The 21,969-nt window shown below is 40.4% G+C and overlaps 1 pseudogene; it reads left to right on the top strand.

Annotated features, from left to right (window-relative positions):
* The first annotated feature begins 19,740 nt into the window (after nt 1-19,740).
* On the top strand, nt 19,741-20,288 carry LOC132650108 (large ribosomal subunit protein eL29-like; annotated as a pseudogene).
* Nucleotides 20,289-21,969: the final 1,681 nt, after the last annotated feature.

The following is a 21,969-nucleotide window of genomic DNA, read 5'->3' as shown; positions in this document are numbered from 1 at the left end:
AGGTCTTCTCTTAGAGTTCATAAACAAGATCAGGAAACCATTAAATAATTTAATGCCCTCAAACTGATATGAATACTTGGACTCTGTGTCTAAATGTGAACTCATGTATCTTCTCTGCTCCCTGATCTGCCTGTGATAGCCCTGCCTGCCATTATTCTTGTACTTTTTCACCTTGAAATTTCCAGGGCACGTTTAGTGCATCTCTTAATATGTTCCACACTGTTCTTCAACTTCCAGTGCCATTGCTGCCCAAGTTTGAGCCCTCATTGCCTAATTTGTCACCACAGATCCATAACTCATTGCCAGACAGTTATAGAATAGCTAACCAGCTTTCTGAACATGAACTTCAAATGAGTCCCCTGCTCCCAAGTCTTTGGCAACATAACATTGCCTGTCAAATCTTTGAGCAATGTATAACCTAGTATTTCATAGTTTTTATTCTCCAAACTCAATATCTTTGGTTCAGCTCTATCTCTTTCTTTCAGAAGGCATCATTTTATTATCAAATCCTATGTTCCCTTGTCATGGTACTGTTGGATGAACTTTTAATCTCCTGGCCTGGGGGAAGGGCACTTTTGCCACTAACTTCGCTTATTAGATATTTGTGTCCAAAACAAATTGAATGTCACACTTTTCCTGGTCACCTCAACTACCCATGGTTTCTCTTCTGACTCTCAGGGCAGGGGTGCTAGTTGCTGTACTCTGAGCATTTTGTCTAAGGGGTGGGGAAAGTGTCTTTTATAGAGCTGTGCCCCTCATCAGTCATTATTAGAAAACTGTTGATATACATACACATCTGTTCCACAAATATATGTTGGATTAGCTACTGAATTATTATATTTATGCTATGGTTTACAATTACTTATGAGGTATGAAATTAATAATGCTATTATGTGATTTCTTTCTAATGCTTTCTGAGTTAGAAATGCTTATTTGAAATACAGTTTCTATTTATAATTAAATGATTTTTGCTCCCAATTCCCATGGTACATGTGTTTCAGTAGCTAGAAAGGTCTGTCTTATTTGCTGTTGTTAGTAAAATAACTAATTTTTCTGTTGTATGTGCAGAAATATGATCAACTGCAAGACTCTCTCAACTTCATGGATTATTTTCAAGATGAGAAGTTTGAATTATAGCACACTCCTTCAGAGAAGATTTTATAAATTTCTGTAAATGCAAAGATGATGAGTTTTGTTTCTTTGAATCATGTGACATTTGTTGTATATTCTATATGTCTTTGTGGCAAAATATCTTGCTTATATGCTCCTCGGATTTTCATGAAGTGCCACAGTAAAGTCAAATAAACCTTGATAGATATACATGGAGAACATGAGCTTTGTGATTCAAGAATCCTGAAGTGTATCTTAGTTATGTATTTATGCTCTTCCCACAGATAAACAGCAGCTGAATGTGTTATCATGTCCTGTCAATTTAGTAGAAATAGGCTGCATTAAAATATATTTGGACTGATCTGAAAATGGCTCAATCAGTATAGTACCTGCCTTACATGAACAAGTGAACTTGAGTTCACTCCGCAGAACCATATTTAAAATAAAAGTCAGACATGATGGCATGTACTTGTTATCCTCTCACTGTGGAGACAAAGAAGGCAGATCCCTGAGGCTTGTAAGCCAGGCAGCCAGCCTACTCATGCTAGTGAGAGACTCTGCCTCAAAAAACAAGATCTGCCACATGTCTCTTGCTGTTTTTATTTCTCTGGCACGTGGAGAACTACTCCTTTACTCACTCCAGAGAACAAAAGTGAAGCCATGTTCAAAGGGTAAAGATGAAAGGGCAGTATAGGAAGGAAGTAAAGAAGAATCTGAAGAGAACTGACAGATAATGGGAAGGTGTTGGGATCATGGGTGACCAGTGGAAAGGAAGGCAGAGGAAAACTACAAAAAATAATTCTTTTATAAGCAATTGGGTGTGATTAATTGAATTTCCCAACTGGTCTGTCCTCATATTCATGTATTTGTACCCAAGACTCATTCTCTGGATAGTACTGAACCTGCTTACACTCCAGAATGAACATTGGGCATCCCTTGAGCTAGGCCTGCTTGTAGTGCCACTCATACACTAAGGCAGCAAGCCTTGTGGTTAAGAGAACCTGGGTATGAAGAGCCCTGGTCTCACCCTTCCTAATTACATGATATGGAACAAATCATCTTATACCTCTTCATTGCCTAAATGAGGAACTGGATGGTGCTAATAATACACATTTCTAGCAATGTTCATGTATTTGAGGAAGATGACATATGTTAAGTGCTGGGCTTTAAAAGGTGGTGATTTTTTTTATTAAATAATAAATGGTGTGTGTAAGTAGAATGATGTCAGTGATACTGGCAATCAGAAATTAAATGGCTGGGATATATACAGGTAAATGTACAAAAAAAAAAGGGTACTGGAGAGCAGTTCTTAACTGGCTCAGCATTGAAGAACACTGACTGCTCCAGGAGGGAACTTAAGTTCAGTTCTTAGCACCCTTGTGATGGGTCACAACCGCCTATAATTCCAGTCCAGAGCACCCAATGCCCTCTTCTGACCTAAGCCAGCACAGCATTGCGCAGTGCAGTACACATACATACATGCAGGGAAAATAGCAAATTTTTAATGCAGACAAAAGACTCGCTAGACTCTAGAGTCCAGAGGGATGTCTTAAATGCTAGAATGTAGTAGGGAAAGCTGTCTGTTGAAGTCTTGCACCCAAGCTTTTAATTTATGCTTCTGTCAAAATTACAAAGGGAGGGGTGGGGGGAGCTGGAGAGATGGCTCAGCAGCTCAAGGCACTTGCAAATGTGAGCTTATTATCTGAACTCAAGAGCTTATTACATTTATTGGAACAGTACCCCATACCCTAAAACTATGGACAATTTTATATCAAGTAAATAATCAATTACTTTTTGTCTCAATTTAGCAAATTTATCATTCTGATTTATAATTTATGCTACTAAGAGTAGCTTGTTTAGCCAAGAGCTTCACGCTGTTGAGACCTGTATTATCATGAGCTACGGAATGAGCAGTGTTTTTCATTTAAATACCACATAGTTTTCTTAAACTGGCTGTGACTGCTAAATATGACAGAAGTAGAAGTTAGTGGAAGCTGCTGTCTACTGAGAACTCCTTTCAAAAATGAAATATATGATGGTCAAAACCCCTTCAATTTTATTGATACAGGAGACCCTATTTCTATTTTTCTTCTCTAACAAATACAGCTTCTCCTTTCTCCACATGAATGGAGAGGAACTTGGCCTTGGAGGAGACAGGAAGAAGGATGTTTCCAAAAAGATCAAAGGCTATACAGAAGGGAGTAGTTGACTCAAAAAATCTTAGATACTGATGAACAGAATTATTTAAACAGAGCTAACATGGCAGATTTGGGAAACCTCTGGGATTAGAAATATTCCAAGCCAATATCCCCAAATCCAAAGTCCCTGAAAACTGAAATACTTTGGATTCCAACTATTTGCAAAAGACATACCCTGCCCTGTCTGAGTGTGCCTGTCTCCATTTCCAACTTAACATCCTGGGACCTGTGAAAATAAATTGGGGGATGGAACTGTGGGTAAATTCAGGCTTGAGATACATTATTTAGTTTGCTTCTGCCCAGATCTCATGTTTGAAGCAGGATCATAGTGCCCACATTCTAGAGTCTGTTAAGTGAATGAAGCTTTGTCTGGAGACCTCAGATCCAAATGACTTATAAATTACAGCACTCGCATTTTTGTTGTTCCTGACTTCCAATACCGTGCCCATCTTAGTTTCTTCTCTATAATTGATAAGCACCCACAGATTTGTCCAATCTGGTTGAATATTTTGCAAACCACACCATCTGAAGATAAGGAATTAAAAACCTATTTTTTGTTAGGAATGCTCTTGAAATCAAGAGGTACATTAAATATCCCAACCAGACAGCTACAGACAACACACATTGCATTTGGTGAATTTTCAAACAAAAACATTGTTGTTATTGTTGTTTTTCCTTTTTCTGGGTAATGACGATATCAGCCTCATAAAATGTTTATTTATCCCTCATGATTTGCTCATCACCTCCCAGACTGTTGCCCACACAAACTGGCCCACAGAAATGGATCCCTTTAGGCGACAATGGTGGACTTCCCTCTGACCACCTCACAGCAGTCACTCACTAATTTCCTTACTGTGCAAATGAGCTTGTCCTCCGTGCTCACACAGCTCCTGCTGGCGTGTTCAGTGGTGTCGTTCACAGCTTATTGAAAACCTAAGATCATATCCTCAGTAGGGCAGAGGGCAGGCCTGGAAGAGGAAAAATACAGTCCCTGGCTGGGAATGTCTTTAGCACTGAGAGCTGCTCAAACACTTTGAAGGAGACTAGGGAATTTCCCCAGTCTTTTCCCCACCACAGCACCCAGACCGAGGCTGAGCCCAGAGCAATCTGCAGAGAGATGCTATTCTGGAGGCCTCTGGGAGGCCCCTGAACTTCCCTGGCGGCTGGCTGCCTTCCACCAGGGAGCCTGAGTGTCCAACCTCCTCCCCATCTGCAGCCTGCTGGCTCTCTCTCTCTCTCTCTCTCTCTCTCTCTCTCTCTCTGCTTCTCTCTGTGTGTCTCTGTCTCTGTCTGTCTGTCTGTGTGTGTCTCTCTCTCACCTATTGCAGGAAAGTGCTTCGAACAGACCTGAAAGAGAAAAGAAAATACAAGCTACTTTTTTTCTTCTTTGCCTCCTATCTAAGCAAAGCAATACAAAAGATAAGAGCCACATTGTCTTTGGAAGTCCAGACCCTCTGAGCCGCTGGCCAGGCATGTAATGTACAAAAGTGGACAGAAAAGTTACTAGACATGACTGGGGGAGGGGGTGTTGTTGAAGGAGCTCTCTCAGTAGCCAGCTGCTTCAGACTGCTTTCATTTGAGACTAAGCAACCTAAGAGGGAATCAGGTTTTTTGCCAGTGGGTGATTTGATTATCTTGAAGAGCATGATTTGTTAAGGCTTAAAAGCTGTTTTCTTTGTGGAGAAGAAAACATCAACACTGGAGGAGAGAAAGGGATGGAGAAACCAAGACAGTTTTCCTTGATCATGCACAGTTTGAACATGATGTCAGAAGCTTTGGCAAACAATCCTGTTGTTTGTTTCTTAACCTGAGTGAAATTGAAGGCTGCATAGACCACTACAGAAATGTGTTTCTGTGCAGAAACACCTTATAATTTTCCAGAGCAACTAGGTGAGGGGATCCTGGGTCTCTATTTAATGAGCCTTTTGATGCCTTTTGCTATGTATTTCTGTCCCTTCCTTGACAATCCCTGAATTCCTGAACTGTCCCCAAGACTTTGTGTTTACAAAGTACCTAGGGGCTCTTGTCAGCCTGGTGGGGAGAAGAGAAATTTAACTCTATCCAATTTCTCCTGAGCTGTCAAATGCAATTAGAGTAAGTTGGTCATGGTTTGTTTCCAACTTCCTCTCCTCAGTTGGTTTCTAATTTTCCTACCCACCCTCCTGTTACCCCCAACACACACACCTTCTCCATGGCCTCCCCACCCTCTAAAGACTTTTATTCACATGACCCTAAACACTGAAATCAGCTTTGCCTGCAATAGCCAGCACCAGCCTCTTACGTCTCACCATTGTGTCCAACAAGAGGGGGACTTCCCCCAGTCCCCTGGCAGGAGGGTTAGAGGGGCTTCTGGGGCTGGGCTCCTTGGAGGGGTTTTAGTTACCCAGAGAGTGCACAGTGCTATTGTGGAATGCCTGCAGGCTCACATTGCTGCTACAGCACTGCCTGAGCTGTGAAGGACACTGAACATGGTAGGGCTGAGAGCTCAGACCAGGAAAAAGAAAGCAGTATGCAACTCCTTAGCGGGATTCAGGGTGGCCAGGTGGCAAGGAAGCCTAGCAAACATGTTAATGCTACAGCCACGACTGCCACCACCACCACTACCACCACTCCCTGCTGCCCCTCCTATGTCCTCCCAGGCAGCAACCACAGCCCCACCACTTCCAACAGAGTATCACTATCACATCAGCATTGCTCATTGTCAGCAGTGCTCATTGTCATTTTCCTACACCTAAAGTGTGTTCCTTACCAGGTAAAAGCCTGGGTTATCCAGAGGCTCAAAAGTGCAGTTTGCGGAGGAAGAACCTTATAGCTGAGAAACACTGGAGAACCTTCCTGCTTCAGCACATTGGCTGTGATTAGGCTCAGCAAAACGTTCTTTACTTGATGGCAACTTAGCTCATTTGACCTGTTCACCTTGCCCTATCATCGTTCTCCCCATTCATTCCTGCCCTTCACCTGGGCTCAAGAGAAATCTGTGGTTGACATTACATAGTCTTAACAGGAACAAAAAGTGAGGGAAATACCTCAAGCAAACTTCTGCAGGAATGCTTGCTTGGTAAGAAGACTCCCAACGGGCTGGAGTGATGGCTCGGAGAATAAGAACACTCACTGTTCTTCCAAAGGTCCTGAGTTCAATTCCCAGCAACCAGGTGGTGGCTCGTAACTATCTACAGTAAGATCTGATGTGCAGACAGAATGTTGTATAATTAATAAATAAATCTTTAAAAAAATATTAAAAAAAAAAGAAGACTCCCAAGATCCTCATGGGCTCCCCACCTCAGGCCCCAATCTAGTCTTTATTCTGCAGCCTCCAATCAAGCAGTGTCATCTCCCAACACTCATGGGTGGCTTCTTAGCAATTTACTGTGCTTCTAGGAAGCACTGTGTCTGCAGTCGTCCTGGTAACAGCACATCAAACCCTAAAGCCTGAGTAAGTTTCTGACTAGAAGTGTTTACTCAGAGACAGCGACAACACCTCACCCAGAGGGAAGAGAGTTGAGTCAGTGGTTCTTGGTTGTCAGTCTTGGTCAGGTGACCCACTGCTTGTGGTGTTCAGGCTCCCCCACCCCCAACTGCTATGCCTTTCAGTACAAATAGGAAGCCAGCCCTGTGCTCAAAAGCGTCTCCTGCTGGGTTCCTGAAGCTCTGCAACTGCTCACAGGCAACTGCAGTCTGCCTGAGCCAAGCCTGATTCAAGGAAGATAGGAAATGCCCAAGGGAGCCCCAAAACACTCAGAAAGCACCCAGGAAGAATGGTACTGAGCAGCTCCTGAGGGAGGAGAGGGCCTGTTTCAGCCAGCATCTACTTCTTCCTGGCTGCTCTTTGCCATGTCCTCATCTGAGGTGATTCCTGTGGTTCCTGGTAAGCTCTGGAGACTGAGACACTGCTCTTCTTCCCCACAGGGCAAACATTTTTTTCTTGGGCTGCCTAGAGCTGTGACTCTGGGACCCATAATTGAACTGGCCAATGCTTTATCCTTGAATGAAACTATTCAGTTTATATTGAAATTTCCAGGCCTATTTACTTCTCTCTCCCGACTTTTCTCTGGAATTCCCAGCTAAGGGGAAGTTTGTCTCCTGAAAGAGAGATGCTGGGGAGAAGGGAGGAGGGGGAGATAAGATTTGTGTACATGTGTGTGTCACCAGCATCCGCAGCCAAAAGTAAATAAATGCCTTGAATTATCCTCAGTAAATTTATAATCTTTCTGCAAGCCTCCCAATAATTCTCTGCTCTAAACAGTTTGCAGCTGCAAAAACTGAAGGTGTTTGCCACCCTTCCTCAGGACTCTCTTTTCTCTCTTCCACCCACCATCCACCTCTTAAAATAGTCCCTTGCTGGAGGACCCTCTGTGAGTACAGGGATGAATCCGGGAGGTTTGGTGTAAGTTAGAACAGAGGGGTGGCAACTCAGACCTCATGCTCATTCCTAGATGAGAGTTTACAGTATCATAGGGGTTGGTCTGACACCCTTTTTTAATTATTGGGAATTCCCTCTGTATTTTCCTTCTAAATTTGGAGCTTTGCTTCTTCCCATCTTACTCTGGTCTCTGAGGCTAGAAAGTTCTGCTGTCATTTCACAGTGCAGGCTATAGTTCTCCACTGGACTGTGTGTAATGGCTGTGTCTTTAGCATATCATTTCTCCTTCATTCTCCCACAGATCTTGCTGGAGTGTGAAGGAAATTAGCCTTGCAAGGGGCTGAAATGAAGAAGGAAGCAGCAGTAGAATCCTCTCAGAAGGGTTTAATTAATGGTTTTGTTTTTTTTTTAATTTTCAAATTTACCAGTAGGTGTTTTTTTTTTTAATGAAATAACAATGCTAAGAATCAAGTGGAACTGAAGAACTACTACACCAGTGGCTGACCACAACATGCATACATAGCCTACACACACTCATGTGTACCCCCACGAATGCACATACATTCATACTCACAAGGAGTTTAAGCAAAAGTCTACTAACAGATATCAAGACATACACAGTGATCTCTCAAAGTCAAAGTTATGACAACCAAGTAGGATACAAAGAAGTGGAGCTTAACTGGCTCAGTATACATTATACTGGGTCTTTGGGATGGTGATTGCTCTACTTAGGCATAACTTGTTCATTTCAGGAGACCTCTAGAATCTAGAATCTAAAACATAAAAACTTTATGCAAACTTTTAGTAAAGTTTGGGTCTAAGTCCCAAGCATTGCACCAAAGAGTGTTTCCTTTCCTGGCTTAGAGTCTGTGCATGTGAATTTGTTTGCAAGCTCAGTCCCCCAGAGAGAATGTCTGAGCTGTCTTTGTGCTAAATTAAACACTGGTTTTTCTCCTTGGGAACCTGCTCTTCCATAGGCCAGGCAACAATATCTTTCTGAGACAGCCCCAGCCAGCCATTTCCTGCAGGCACATACTGGCTGGGAAGCCTTTTCACTTTCTGTCTTCTTAGCTCCTGTGTGAGTGTGGTGCAGGTGTCTAACTAGATCCAGAAGCCCTCAGGGCAAAGACTCATACTGTAATCCCTGGTGTAAGGCTGTCATATGCTGCTTAACATATAATAAATGAAAATGCCTGGAGAGGCAGCCAGATTATTCAAGATTACATACTCACATGGGAGAATTTTCCTTACTTCTCCCCCCTTAACCCTGCACTCACAACATGCAAGGGAGTGTGTTACAAACAGAAGCCATCTTCCTGCTTTATCTTATCTCGATCCTTCCTGTCCTCCTGGAGGGCAAGTTTGTGTTGCTCTAAAAATAGGTCACTATTCTACAATTTGTAGACCTGTATCTACCTGCAGAGAGAAAAAAGACAAAACTCTCTTTTCATAGATGAAGAAATTAAAGCTCATTAAAACACCAAACAAACAAACAGCAGCAACATTAGAGCTAATGAGAGAACCCAGGGATTTTCACATCTGTTCAAGCCTACAGAATGTGTCATTTATCAAGGTAACTTTATAAACCTATGAAAAAAGGTAATAATTAGCAGAACATTGGCTTAAACATTAAGATTGTATTGGTAACAGGAACATGGGACTTGGAATCTTTCTTACAGTCCCTTCAATCTCACATCTTCCTCTCCAGTGGTACTTTCCCACTCATAAAAATAATGGCTGCCATTTCTTCCTTTGAATTGTATACTGCCCCTAAGTTGCTTTTGTAGACCAGGCTGGCCTCAAACTGGCAGAGATCCAACTGCCTCTGCCTCCCAGTGATGGGACTAAAGGTATGTGCCACCGTGTCTGGCTATTTTTTGTTGTTGTTGTTGTTATTTTATCTGAGTACTGAACCCAGGGCCTTGCCCTTGCTAGGCAAGAACTCTACCACTGAGCTAAATCCCCAACCCTATTGTTTTAACAACCTATATGTGACAAAATGGCATCATGCTACACCTAGGATGTCCTTGATGAAGTTCTTTTGAAACCCAGACCCAAGAAGCTGGGCCTGCATGGAGGCTGAATATCCTCATGAAGAGAAACAAAAGCACACTCCTGCAAAGGGCACCACCACTGTCATCATGTGGCCAAAACCTCCTTCTTCTCATCACAGCCTGCTAGAAAACCATCCCAAGCAGCCTGTAGAACCATGAGAAATTGCACTTAGTTGCACTGAGCCACTAGATTTGGGGTGGCTTATAATGTCACAAAGGTTGACTGTTTCAGGAAACCAATAAAGCTGGTAGCTTTAGCCATGCTTCTGAGGATGCATTAATTTAAGATAATATAGTAAGTCCCTCCAAAGGTTGTGAGGTTAAATTAGATAATACTTGAGGAAACTGAGCAATAGTCAACACACAGTGGTCAAGCTCATGGCACAGACACTGATTTCCTTGCTTTGTTCTTCCTTTTTTAACTCCCACCCTTTGAAACCTCACTTTTTTATCATATGCATCCAAAATTCTCCCAGACTTCTTCTCCAGCTAACTATTCCTCAGAACATCATTTTTTCCCTCCTTCTGGATGACGACCTCTTATTCTTCCTAACTACCAGATTTCCAGCATTCTCGGTATACACCAGGAGTCACATCTGCCTTCGGTAGTCTACTCTTTTTTAATTAATTTATTTTTTTAATTTATTTTTATTTTTATAAGTTACAGTTTATTCACTTTGTATCCCCACTGTAGCCCTCATCTCCTCCCATGTCCTCCTCAAGTCCACGGATAGGGGAAGTTCTCCTCCCTTTCCATCTGACCCTAGCATATCAGGTCTTATCAGGACTTATCAGGACTGGCTGCATTGTCTTCCTCTGTGGCCTGGTAAGGGTGCTCCCCCCTCAGGGGGAGGTGATCAAAGAGCCAGCCACTGAGTTCATGTCAGAGACAGTTCCTGTACTCATTAGCAGGGTACCCACTTGGAGACTGAGCTGCCATGGGCTACATCTGTTCTAGGGGTTCTCAGTTATCTCCATGCATGGTTCTTGGTTAGAGTATCATACTCAAAAAAGACCCCTGTGCCCAGAATTTTTTGATCTGTTGCTCTCCTTGTGCCGCTCCTGTCCCCTCCAGGTCTTTCTGTCTCCCCATTCTTTCATAAGATTCCCTGCACTCTGCCCAAAGTTTGCCTATGAGTCTCAGTATCTCCTTTGATACCTTGCTGAGTGTAGTCTACTCTTAAAATAGGAAAGGGTTAACCTCATAAAGATGTCACTCCCTTGTACTATTATGCTGTCCTTGGAAGATTCAAACAGCATAGCAAATATATATGGCAGATATAATTGCATTTGATCCTTGAGGTCACTGAAGACTTTGTGAGCTGAGACAGAATGCAGGGAAGAAACACACTCTATCTTTAAAAGCATTCTTCTAAATTCCCACTTGCTTTTCTGTGGGAAATGACAGTACTCTGTGTGTCTTGTTTTATATCCTATCTTACCTTCACAATACATGAGTAAACAGATGAAGGGATGGTTGAGTGCTATCATATTAGGCCTCCATGCTAATTTATTAGTGATATACAGTAAGTGTGCAGCCTAGAGAGCAGGGATACCAACTAGCAGAGGAACTTAAGTCTTTCATTTTGTTGGTATTGACTTTTTCCCTCTTCTTCTATGATTGTTATTACTATTATCATTATCATCATCATTTTAAAACAATGCGAAGAACCTGGTGAGTAGATTGGGCTACCACTGAAGCCTGTTTTGATATAATATACTTTTGATACTCCCCACATATGTGGCTTTTATTTTTTAGACTTTAGTATATCCTAAATTATTTCTATTGAGGAACAATCAAAAAAGAGTTAATAAAGATGGGTTTGGTTTCTTTTCTGTGTTTTTTAAAGATATTGGTAAAAAGAATCCAAAGTAGCCTTAGTCTCAAATTTCAACCATGTCAGAGTGGGCAGAGTGGGCATTCCTTTATTAGTACCTGGGGGCAGGAGTAGACAGCCTAATAAACATGGTTGTGGGAGTAATGCTTTGTTTAATTTGTAGCTGGAGCCCTGATTTCCCCCACTGTACACCTACCAACCACTCTTGCAACATTTTTGTGAGGTAAGGAATATTCCCCAATTGGCTACCATCACAGAATGATAGCATGCAACAAAGAATATAAAGTGAAAAGTAATTCCTTCTCGGGGTTGACAGGTGTTCAATGGCACACATCAGTTGCCCCTCTGTTTGTCTCTCCCTCATAAACACGTAACAATTGAAAAGTGCAGATTGATGGATGGGATTTTATCCTTGCCACCACTTTATCTTTAAAATATGTTTCCTCTTTAAAGGGGAACTATAAAAGACAGTCACAGAGAAATTGTCTTGGGGGATGGGATTCGGCTCACTGCTATTTTTTTCCTTATCACTAAGCTGCCTGATGTAGGTGTTGGGAACTGAATTCTGGTCCTCTGAAAGAACAGTGTTTGCACTTACTCAATGAGCCATCTCTCCATACCAACCAGCTATTTTCTTAGGCCTCCCAGAACTACCTGTCCAAGGTGTTAGTACAGGATAGGCTGAGTCCTCTCACATCAATCATCAATCCAGAATATCCCCCATAGATCAGCCTAATGACTAATCTTACGGAAGCATTTTCCCAGCTGAAGTTCTTTTTTTACAACCGCCTGTAGATCATATCAAAAGGTGGGAGCCACCAAACCCAGCTTGTATATCCTTTTCTTTTTTATTTATTTTTATTTTATGTATGTTAGCATGAAGGCGTCAAATCCCTTGGAGCTGGAGTTACAGACGGTTATGAGCTGCCATGTGAGTGCTGGGGATTGAATCCAGGTCTTTAGGAAGAGCAGACAGTGCTCTTGACCACTAAGCCATCTCTCTAGCCCTTGTACATCCTTTTCTAAAGATAGTTACTGTTGATATAATTTCTCTGATGCGTACTCAATATAATTAATCTGTTTTCATTTTTCCTCCTAAAATGGCTTGTTTTGTTAGAACTTCTGTGTTATGGAATAAATGTGCGAGGCACACAAAATTATGTGAACAGATTCTTAATGAAGTATATATTAGTAATCTAGTCATACTTACCCATTCTATCACAAATATTTATGGTATATTTTGGGATCAGGTGACCTATGTAGATGTGCATGTGAACTTCACTGGGGAGGAGTGGGCTTTGATGGACCCTTCTCAGAAGGGTCTCAACAAAGATATGATGCTTAAAACCTGGAGAAACATCCATGCTGTGGGTAAAAATGTGAGCTTTCCATCACATTCTAAATAGAAGAGCAAGTGTTTCATGGTTATCTATGCTCTTCTGTGATATAGATCCTGGAAAAGGAAGAATGTGGTACATAAATCAGCATGGGTATAAGGTTCACTGAAGATGAAAATTTACATTTTCTATTACTTCCAAAAATATTTTATACATTTTAGTACTATATGTTAGGATATATCTTGAAGACGACAATACTAAAGAACCATGTTAAAGTTCTAGAAAAAATGGAAGGTAATTTTTTATGTGCAAGCTAATACAAATGTCCCTCTAAAGGATTTTAATGTGGTCCAGAAATTTCAGGCTATGCAGCACAGTAAACAAGCATAGCTGTAAATGTATTGATAAAGTTTATGTTTTATAAAATCATTTACCTCATTGTAAAATAGCTTAGCAATGTTTGCAAGTCAGACACCACAAATTCTGAGGTTTGGCTTCTCTGACAGAAGCAGGTGAGGGTGGGGCTAGAGGCACCTAGAGCCCAGAACATATGAACATAGATCAGATATATCAGTCAAGATGACATTTAACAATTGGATTCCTCAGCTTCAGAGGTCCATCAGTCCATCTTATGTAGTTCATTCTTCTAATTTAGTCCTCCCAAGTTATAGCACACAAAGACGGATCAGACATGGACAAGACACAAAACATACATGACAGGATATAATGCCATAAGATGACAAGGTATAAGGAATTACAGCAGAACAGTTTGTAAATAATGACATCAAGGTTTTCACTTAATTAGACATTGCTTTTGGTAGTCCCAGTATAATTTGGGGTCATGGGAAGTTTAAACCAACTTGCTTATATTTGTGGTGTATACCAGGATTTGTGAGTGAAGACTATCTGAGGCTACAAATCTGCCTTAAACCTATCTCCTAGTAAGGCATCTGGAGGTCCACAAAGGTATTTATTACAGCTATAAACATTCTAAAGCTATTTTAGAAGTTCTAAAACAATTTAACTTTTAAAATTGTTTGATGCAAATAAAGAATTCCATATTTAGGAATAAATTCATTTAAGAAGATCCCGTAGGAAGTTTGTTCAGAGTGTGTAAATACCCAGAAAGTGACTATTCGCATCAAACCAGAGTACAGAAAGATATAGCAGTGCACAAAGAATGAGTGCACTTTCAGACACTGGAAGCAATTCTGGGGTGTATCATGGCACAGACCTTGCAAAACACCAGATCCCTTTCCAGAAGGCCCACCTGCCGAATGAGCTCCTTTAACAGAATGGCTCCTGACATTGTAACCTGTTGTATTTTAGAATTCATCTGTTTTTGTGATCAATTGCCTTTTTGACTATGAGGTAGCTCCTTTTCTGGGAGCTTTGTCTCAGAGATATGGTCTGGGGCCCAGGGCCTTTGGAAAGGTGTTGCTTCAGATCCTCAGAACCCATCTCTTTCCTACCACATGGAGTGTGGTTCCTAGTCCAAAGTCCACTGTGGTCAGTAATGTTCTTGACACACTCTGTTTTCCCCCTTGTGCACTATTTTTTTATTAGACTCCTCTTGAGTTTGTCCTATTGTATGATAGTTTCTACATAGATGTTTCCCATTATTTCCCTAAAAGTAGTATACAAGATGCTATTCTTAAGAAGCCTACTTAGCATAAGACATAGTTTGTGCAAGACCTCCCAACCCTAGCTTTTATCCTTTCTACCTTCTACTTTACCTATCTTTTTAATCCTCTGGGACCTTCCACTCAGGACTCTGTCACTAAGGAGTGACATGCTGTTTCAGGTCACTGGTGTACTTAAGAAATAATTCTGGGAATATCTTTGCTGTGTAAACCTCATCTTTAAGTGTGCAGTCTCCTGTCCATATTTAAATTGTTTAAAACATAACCTGGGACCCGAACCTAAAAGAAACTTTAGGGTGACAACATATGTCACTCTAATGAAAAAAAAAATCTTTCTTGGCTGGTTCCTCTTTGAGCATTAGCCAGAGCTGAATTCATGCTGTCATTAAAAATGTTTTTCATAATTAATCTTTTAATTGTGTCTGGAGTGTTTTCTTCTTGAGAAGGCATATTAATTCTGGGACAGATGCATCTTCAACCTGTTAGACAATGTTTCTGAGACAAGCTATGTTTACTCAAGTCACCTTGTTGGGAATGACCTTGTTTTCTTCTTGATTATACTTTCTAAATTCTTTAAAGGACTGTACCACAACAGAATTTTAAAATTACTCATTTGAGTCATGTAGTGAACTTTCCATTGCAGTAACAGGAATAAGATTTGCTTCTGCCTTCATACCAGAACAGGTGGAAAAATTTACTGTGTACACCACAGAATGAAACAAGGTATAGCCAGATCACAGACTAAAGTTTAAGGAATTCAGCTGCAGGGGTCACCATTATGAAGAAGAACCTGATTCAGGCAGGGTGAATAATTTTGTAATTTCTCAGCATGTATGTGAATGAAATCAGACCAGCTTGGTAGGTGTACAAACTTGGGTGAGTTAGCTTGAGCCAGCGACTATTAAATTTTCAGTTAGGTGACTGTCCTATGAAAATGTGTGCCATCCTCCTTGACATAGTTAAGTCATCTCAGAAATTGGAGACACAAGCCTTTGCCTCTAGTTGTGTGTGTCAGGTTACAGTTCTCAGCAGCTAGCATTGCACAGAGCAGCAATGTCAAACGGTGGCTTTTTCATCTACCAGGGAAGGACCTGCTCTTTTTAAAAATTTATTTTTGTTTTATTAATTACACTTTATTCACTTTGTATCCCCCAATAAGCCCCTCCTTCCTCCCCTCCCAGTCTCACTCTCCCTCCCCCTTCTTCACACATGCCCCTCCCCAAGTCCACTGATAAGGGAGGTCCCCCTCTCCTTCCTTCTGATCTTAGTCTATGAGATCACATCAGGAGTGGCTGCATTGTCATCTTCTGTGGCCTGGTAAGGCTGCTCCCCCCTCAGGGGGAAGTGATCAAAGAGCAGGCCAATCAGATTATGTCAGAGGCAATCCCTCTTCCCATTACTATGTAACCCACTTGGACATTAAACTGCCATGGGTTACATCTGTGCAGGGGTTCTAGGTTATCTCCATGCCTGGTAGTTGGTTGGAGTATGAGTCTCTGGGAAGACCCTTGTGTCCAAATGTTCTGGTTCTGTTGCTCTCCTTGTGTGGTTCCTGTCCTGCTCTTTTTTAAAGTCAGTATACTTGTGTGTTTTTTTAATTATGTTTATCTTTTCAAAAAGTCGATTGTTGGTATTACTTTTTAAGTTTCATTTTCTTTATGTATTACTGCTCTAACATTTTATTCGTTTCTATTCTCCAGTGTTTCTCAGTCATTACAAATTTCATTCCTTTTGCTCAAGTGCATTCATGTGGTTTCTGTTTAGAGCAAAATCTCCTGTAGCTCATCCTTTCTTCATGCTATGTAGTTAAGAATTGTTTTGAACACCTAATCCTGCCTCTGCTGCCCTGTGCCAGGAAGATGGTCCTGCAACTCCTTCCATGCCTAGCCTGACAGGACTATGAGAAGGGGAAAGACCAGTGAATAAGTGTCCTCCAACCTCCATAGCTTTGGGGGAAATTATAAAGAGAGACCTCTGTAAGAGTTGAGTTCACTTTGAAGCTGCTGTAGTTACAGCACACACAGGGACATGGGGGAAGGAAGGTGGGAGCTTTCCTGCTTTAACAGTAGTTGCATTAGCAATGAGCAGTCGGGTAATCTATTTTAGACACTTTGCCATTTCTTATCCCGACAAGAAAATTCCATTTGTAGTATATATGTCTATCTATAGACAGGTGAAAATATTTATATTATGTAAAACACTAGTACTATGGTTTCTTAAGTATATAGTTAACAGTATAAATGCTTATGACTTTTCATATATTTTTCCTGTTATATTACCTTTCTTTCATCTTCTATATTTATCTCCCTCTTCACTCCCTAATTAGACTCAGTTTTTTGCCATATCCCTGATCAGATCACTTGACCACGCTATTCTCCTTTGTGTGTTTCACTTCCTCCTACACAGGCAGTGAAATATTTTTACTTCCTTTCTTTCTGCATTTGCTTCAGAATATGTATTGATATTGAAGATTTGTAATTAGGAACCTACAATAAGAGAGAACGTGTGATGTTTATCTTGGTCTTGGTCTGGATGACCTCAGTCCATATGATCTTTCCTAGTTCCAGCCATTTACCTGAAAAATTCTTGATCTCACTTTTTCTTTACAGATAAATAGGTAAGCAGATTTATGAGAATGCTGTCCATAGAGTTGTTTATTGAAATTTCTTCTTGGTTGTTGCTGGTTTTGTTGATTTCTTGGTACCCTTTTGAAGGCGTGATGGAACACAGTAGCTTAATGAAAGAAGCTACTGCTCAAATATTCAATCTATTGGCTCTACATTTCCTTTATCAGTTTTCTCACAGTGTCTCCAGAATTTATTCAGGCCTTAGAAGTTCATTCTTTCTCTTTCTGGTAGGCATGCCTTTGGTATTATTGTAAGAGCATGGGAGTCATTGGTGCCATGCAGAGGAAGAATTTTGTCTCTTTCTCACATGTGGCAATTCTGCATCTTGTTATATATTTCTGAGTTCCATTCCATGGTTGCATTTATGCAGCGTATATGTCTTTAGCCAGTTGTTACTACAGCATCGATTTTTCATAGATAATAGAAGCCTTTGACTGGTGATTCACAGTGACTTTGTCTGGAAGTATATATGAAAATAATATGCATCTCAATCACATATCCTATTGCAGCCTGTGATCTACACCCTATATTGGTCCAAAATCACATGACCTTTCATATTTCTAGCATACAGTTTTGTTAGTATAGATGGTAAATTATAGGACATCTTTTAGAATAATGCCTATATAAAACAGATGAACTCACATTTCCATAGTTTAAGTAAAGCCTTTTTTACTTGGCACATGATAAAACAGTTATCTTTCATAACAGGACACTGACTTTTCAGGATGTGGCCATAGGCTTCTTTCAAGAGGAGTGGAAATGCCTGGACTCTGCAAAGAGAGCTTTGTAGTTAGATGCCATGTTGGGTGAGATTCTTTTGTTTCGTGATTCCTTATTTATCATAGTTGCTACCTTTAAGTATGTTCTACAGGTCTGTTGAATTGTTTACTTGATTTTCTCATACTAATCAAAAATATTGGAGATTTATCATGTAGAACACAACACTTTATGTAACTTCATCTTGTCAATATATTCACCTCACATCTGGATGACATGCTTCTTTCAATTATTTACTGTATGTTTTAGTTTTCAGAACTTTATAGATTATAATTTGACCTGCATCTTAATATTTCCTAACATACTTGAATTTAAGGTCAGTAGTAATTTGAAAAGAAGCCCAAGGTGTACAATATTAACACAAATGTTTTTGAATGTGTTAAAATACTTTGAGAATGCAATTACAAAAGTATATTTGGAATCTGATATTATAAAACTTCTTATCTAATCAGTATAGTGACGTATTAGAAACCCATGTACTTACTAACTCCCCCTTCTTTCATATGATTCCCAGCACTCTACTGAATGTTTGGTTATGAGTCTTAATATCTGCTTTGATACACTGCTAGGGTGAGTACAGGAGTACCACAAGGACCAAATATATCAGGGCCCAGGGGTCTTTCATGAGACTGTTTCTCCAACCAAGGACCATGTATGGATATAACCTAGAACTCCTGCTTGGATATAGCCCACGGTAGCTCAGTGTCCAAATGGGTTCTCTAATAAGGGGAACAGGGACTATTTTTGACCTGAACTCAATGGCAAGCCTTTCTACCCTCCTTGCCCCAAAGGAGGAGCAGCCTTGCTGGGCCACAGAAGAGGACATTGCAGCCCGTCCTGAGGAGACTTGATAAGCTAGGGTCAGATGAAGAGGAGGAGGTCCTCCCTTATTAGTGGACTTGGAAAGGGGAAGGGAGAAGATGAGGGAGGGAGGGTGAGATTGGGAGGGAATGAGGGAGGGGGCTACAGCTGGGATACAAAGTAAATAACCTGTGATTAATATAAAAAATAAATAAATTTAAATTTTAAAAAAAGCCTTAAAAAACAAAAAGAAAGAAAAAAAGAAACCCATGTACTTTTACTATTTTCCCCAAAAGTGGTCTTAGATCTCTTCTAATGCACAGGTCTTTCATTGTCAAAACTAAAGCTGATCAACTCTCTTGAACAAAGCAAAGGTCCTGGAATGTGAACACATAAAAGACAGAAGGCAAAGAACAAGGTAAATCAGAATGAAGCATCGGCATATGCAGGAGACCAAAGGCAAGGCAGAAATCAAACCTACAGTATGGTTTGCAAAGGTCTACTCTAACTGAAATGATCTAAAAGTTCACTTTGAATGATGAACTCAAAATATGTTTTAAAGAGAAAGGAATATGGTTCATTGGCACATCCTTGAATTTTAGCAGGCCATGAAATGAACAGTATCTTAATCAAAACTAACATTCATATAAAAACTTCACAGTATATCCAAGATTATTTTTTCTGTACCATTTCATATCTGTTTATTTGCTTCATGCCAGTATTACACGGTTTTCATTGTTTTGTAGTATCATATAAAATCTGAAAATATAATTTTTATAGCTCTACACATTATGGAAGAATGCAGAGTTCTTTCTTTGTATTCGATCCTAAAGAGTTGTGAACGGATTTTATCTATATTGGAAAGACAAACTATTAAAAGTTTCTCAAGAGTTGTTTAGAGTCCTACATCTTATTGGCCTTTTAAAATAATGTCTACCCGGTTTTTTTCTCTTCTGGTCCCAGACTCTGTGGAAGACGCAGGTTACTGCGCAAACATGGCCAAGTCCGAGAACCACCCACCACACACAACCAGTCCTGCAAATGGCACAGAAATGGCATCAAGAAACCCCGGTCACAAAGACACGAATCTCTGAAGGGGTGGACCCCAAATTATTGAGGAACATGCGCTTTGCCAAGAAGCACAACAAGAAAGGCCTGAAGAAGATGCACGCAAACAACGCAAAGGCAATGAGTGCGCAAGCAGAGGCCATCAAGGCCCTTGTGAAGCCTGCAGATGTTAAACCCAAGATGCCAAAGGCCCCCAGCCGCAAACTCAGCGGACTGGCTTTCATCGCTCACCCAAGCTTGGGAAGCGGATTCGAAGCTACATGGCTAAGGGTCGTAGGCTCTGCGAATCAAAGCCCAAGGTTCAAACCAAGGCAGAGGCCGCAGCTCCAGCTCAGGCTCCCAAAGGTGCCCAGGCCCCTGTGAAGGCCCCGTAGAAAAGGGTTCTGCTAATGTGAAAACGGACGGACTGGTGTGACACACCCACCTACACACTATTTACAGATGACCAGTGTCCTATGCTGTTTTTACAAATAAACCTGAGGAAAGATATGTTAAATATATATATTGTCTACCCAAATCTAAATATCAAATTTTAAGACTATGTTAATTTACATATGAAAGCTGTATATCATCTTGTTTCCTTTGTGTTCTATATTTACATTTGTGTTTGCTTAGAAAACTAAATTTGTATATAGGTAATGTATTATTTTAATATTTTTGTTAATTATTTTAGAATGGCTTGCAAGGTTATTTGATTAAATTCAAGTTTCCAAATTCTTTCACATTCTTCCCCTTCATACAAAGCCATTTTTGTGGGGTTTTCTGTCCTTTTTTTACACCTACTGAGGTCAATTTGTACAGCCCAAGTACTCCTGGGAGTTTGGTCTGGCCTGGAGCATGGTTGAACTACCAATGGTCACATTCTGAAGCAAGCAAGCAAGCAAACAAACAAACAAAAAAACAGACAGACCACACCATGACCAACTTAAAAAGGGCTCTCCTTCTGCTAGCAGGCTTGAGATGTTAATAGGTTCTCAGGAAGTAGAGGCGCTCCGTGTCCTTCTTCCCTTGTATGTGATTTTAATTGGAGTGGACCTTGCTCCAGTCTTGTGCTTGCTATCACAATCGCTTGAATTCATAGGTGCACCTGACATGTTGTGTTCAGAAAACACTGTTTTCTTATAGTGTCCACCACCTCTGCTCCTTACCTTCTTTTGTCACTCTGTCTTTAGCAGATCCCTGAGCACTGAAGGGAAGGGGTTTGATGTATACATACCACTTTTAGCTGAACATTTTCTTATCTGTTCCATGACCAGTTGTGGCTCTGTCTTTTAGCTGTCAAGTTCTGTAAGAAGCCTAGGTTATGATGGCTCAATGAGGCCTTCATAACATAAGTGGGTAAAGCAATAGGATATCAAGAATAATTTCAATAATATATCCATTAAGCAGAATAATTGTAGTAGGTGGTCTTCCTTCTCAATTTAAGCATTCTTTTATGATTAATATGAATATGCCACAAATTATTCTACAAAATAGAAACAGAAGGAACACTGTTGAATTATTTTGAGGAGGACAGTTAACCTTAATGATTAAACCATATATTGAAAAAAACATCTATTTTATGCATAACAAAATATTAAAAATATATATTTCTGATTAAATGGCCAGTCCTAAAGAATTTTCTTGAAGTCTGAAAATCTGGGGACTCCTCCATTGTTGTGTACTTTATTTTGTGTGGGCCAGCTAGGAATAATTGATTCCTGTTGTTCATGCCCTTCTTTATTAATATTCTGTCATTTCATTAATATTACTGAATTTGTTCACTTCAAGGGTTTGCAGAGATCATTTGCGTCCATTTTTATAATGCAGTTTATTGAGTGCATTTTTTTATTATTTGGTTATATTATTTGTTACTCTTCCATTCCTGTGATAAAACACAGTGACACAGGCAACTTGCAGAAAAAACATCTATGATGGTGAGTCAAAGGTAGTAGTTTGCAAGGGACTGGAGTAGCAGTAAGAGCTCATATCTAAAGCCACAACATGAAGCAGAGAGAGCTCACTGGGAATGGTATGAAGCTTTTCAAATATCAAAGCGAGTCTCCAGGGACATGCTTCTTCCAATAAGGTGATACTTCTTAATCTTACCCATAAAACTCTGCCAACTTTGGACCAAATAATCAGATATTTGAATACATGAGGTCTTCTCATTAAAA

This window comes from Meriones unguiculatus, chromosome X, assembly GCF_030254825.1.
Source record: "Meriones unguiculatus strain TT.TT164.6M chromosome X, Bangor_MerUng_6.1, whole genome shotgun sequence".
In the NCBI taxonomy this organism is placed as follows: Eukaryota; Metazoa; Chordata; class Mammalia; order Rodentia; family Muridae; genus Meriones; species Meriones unguiculatus.
This window is presented reverse-complemented; position numbering and strand designations above follow the sequence as displayed.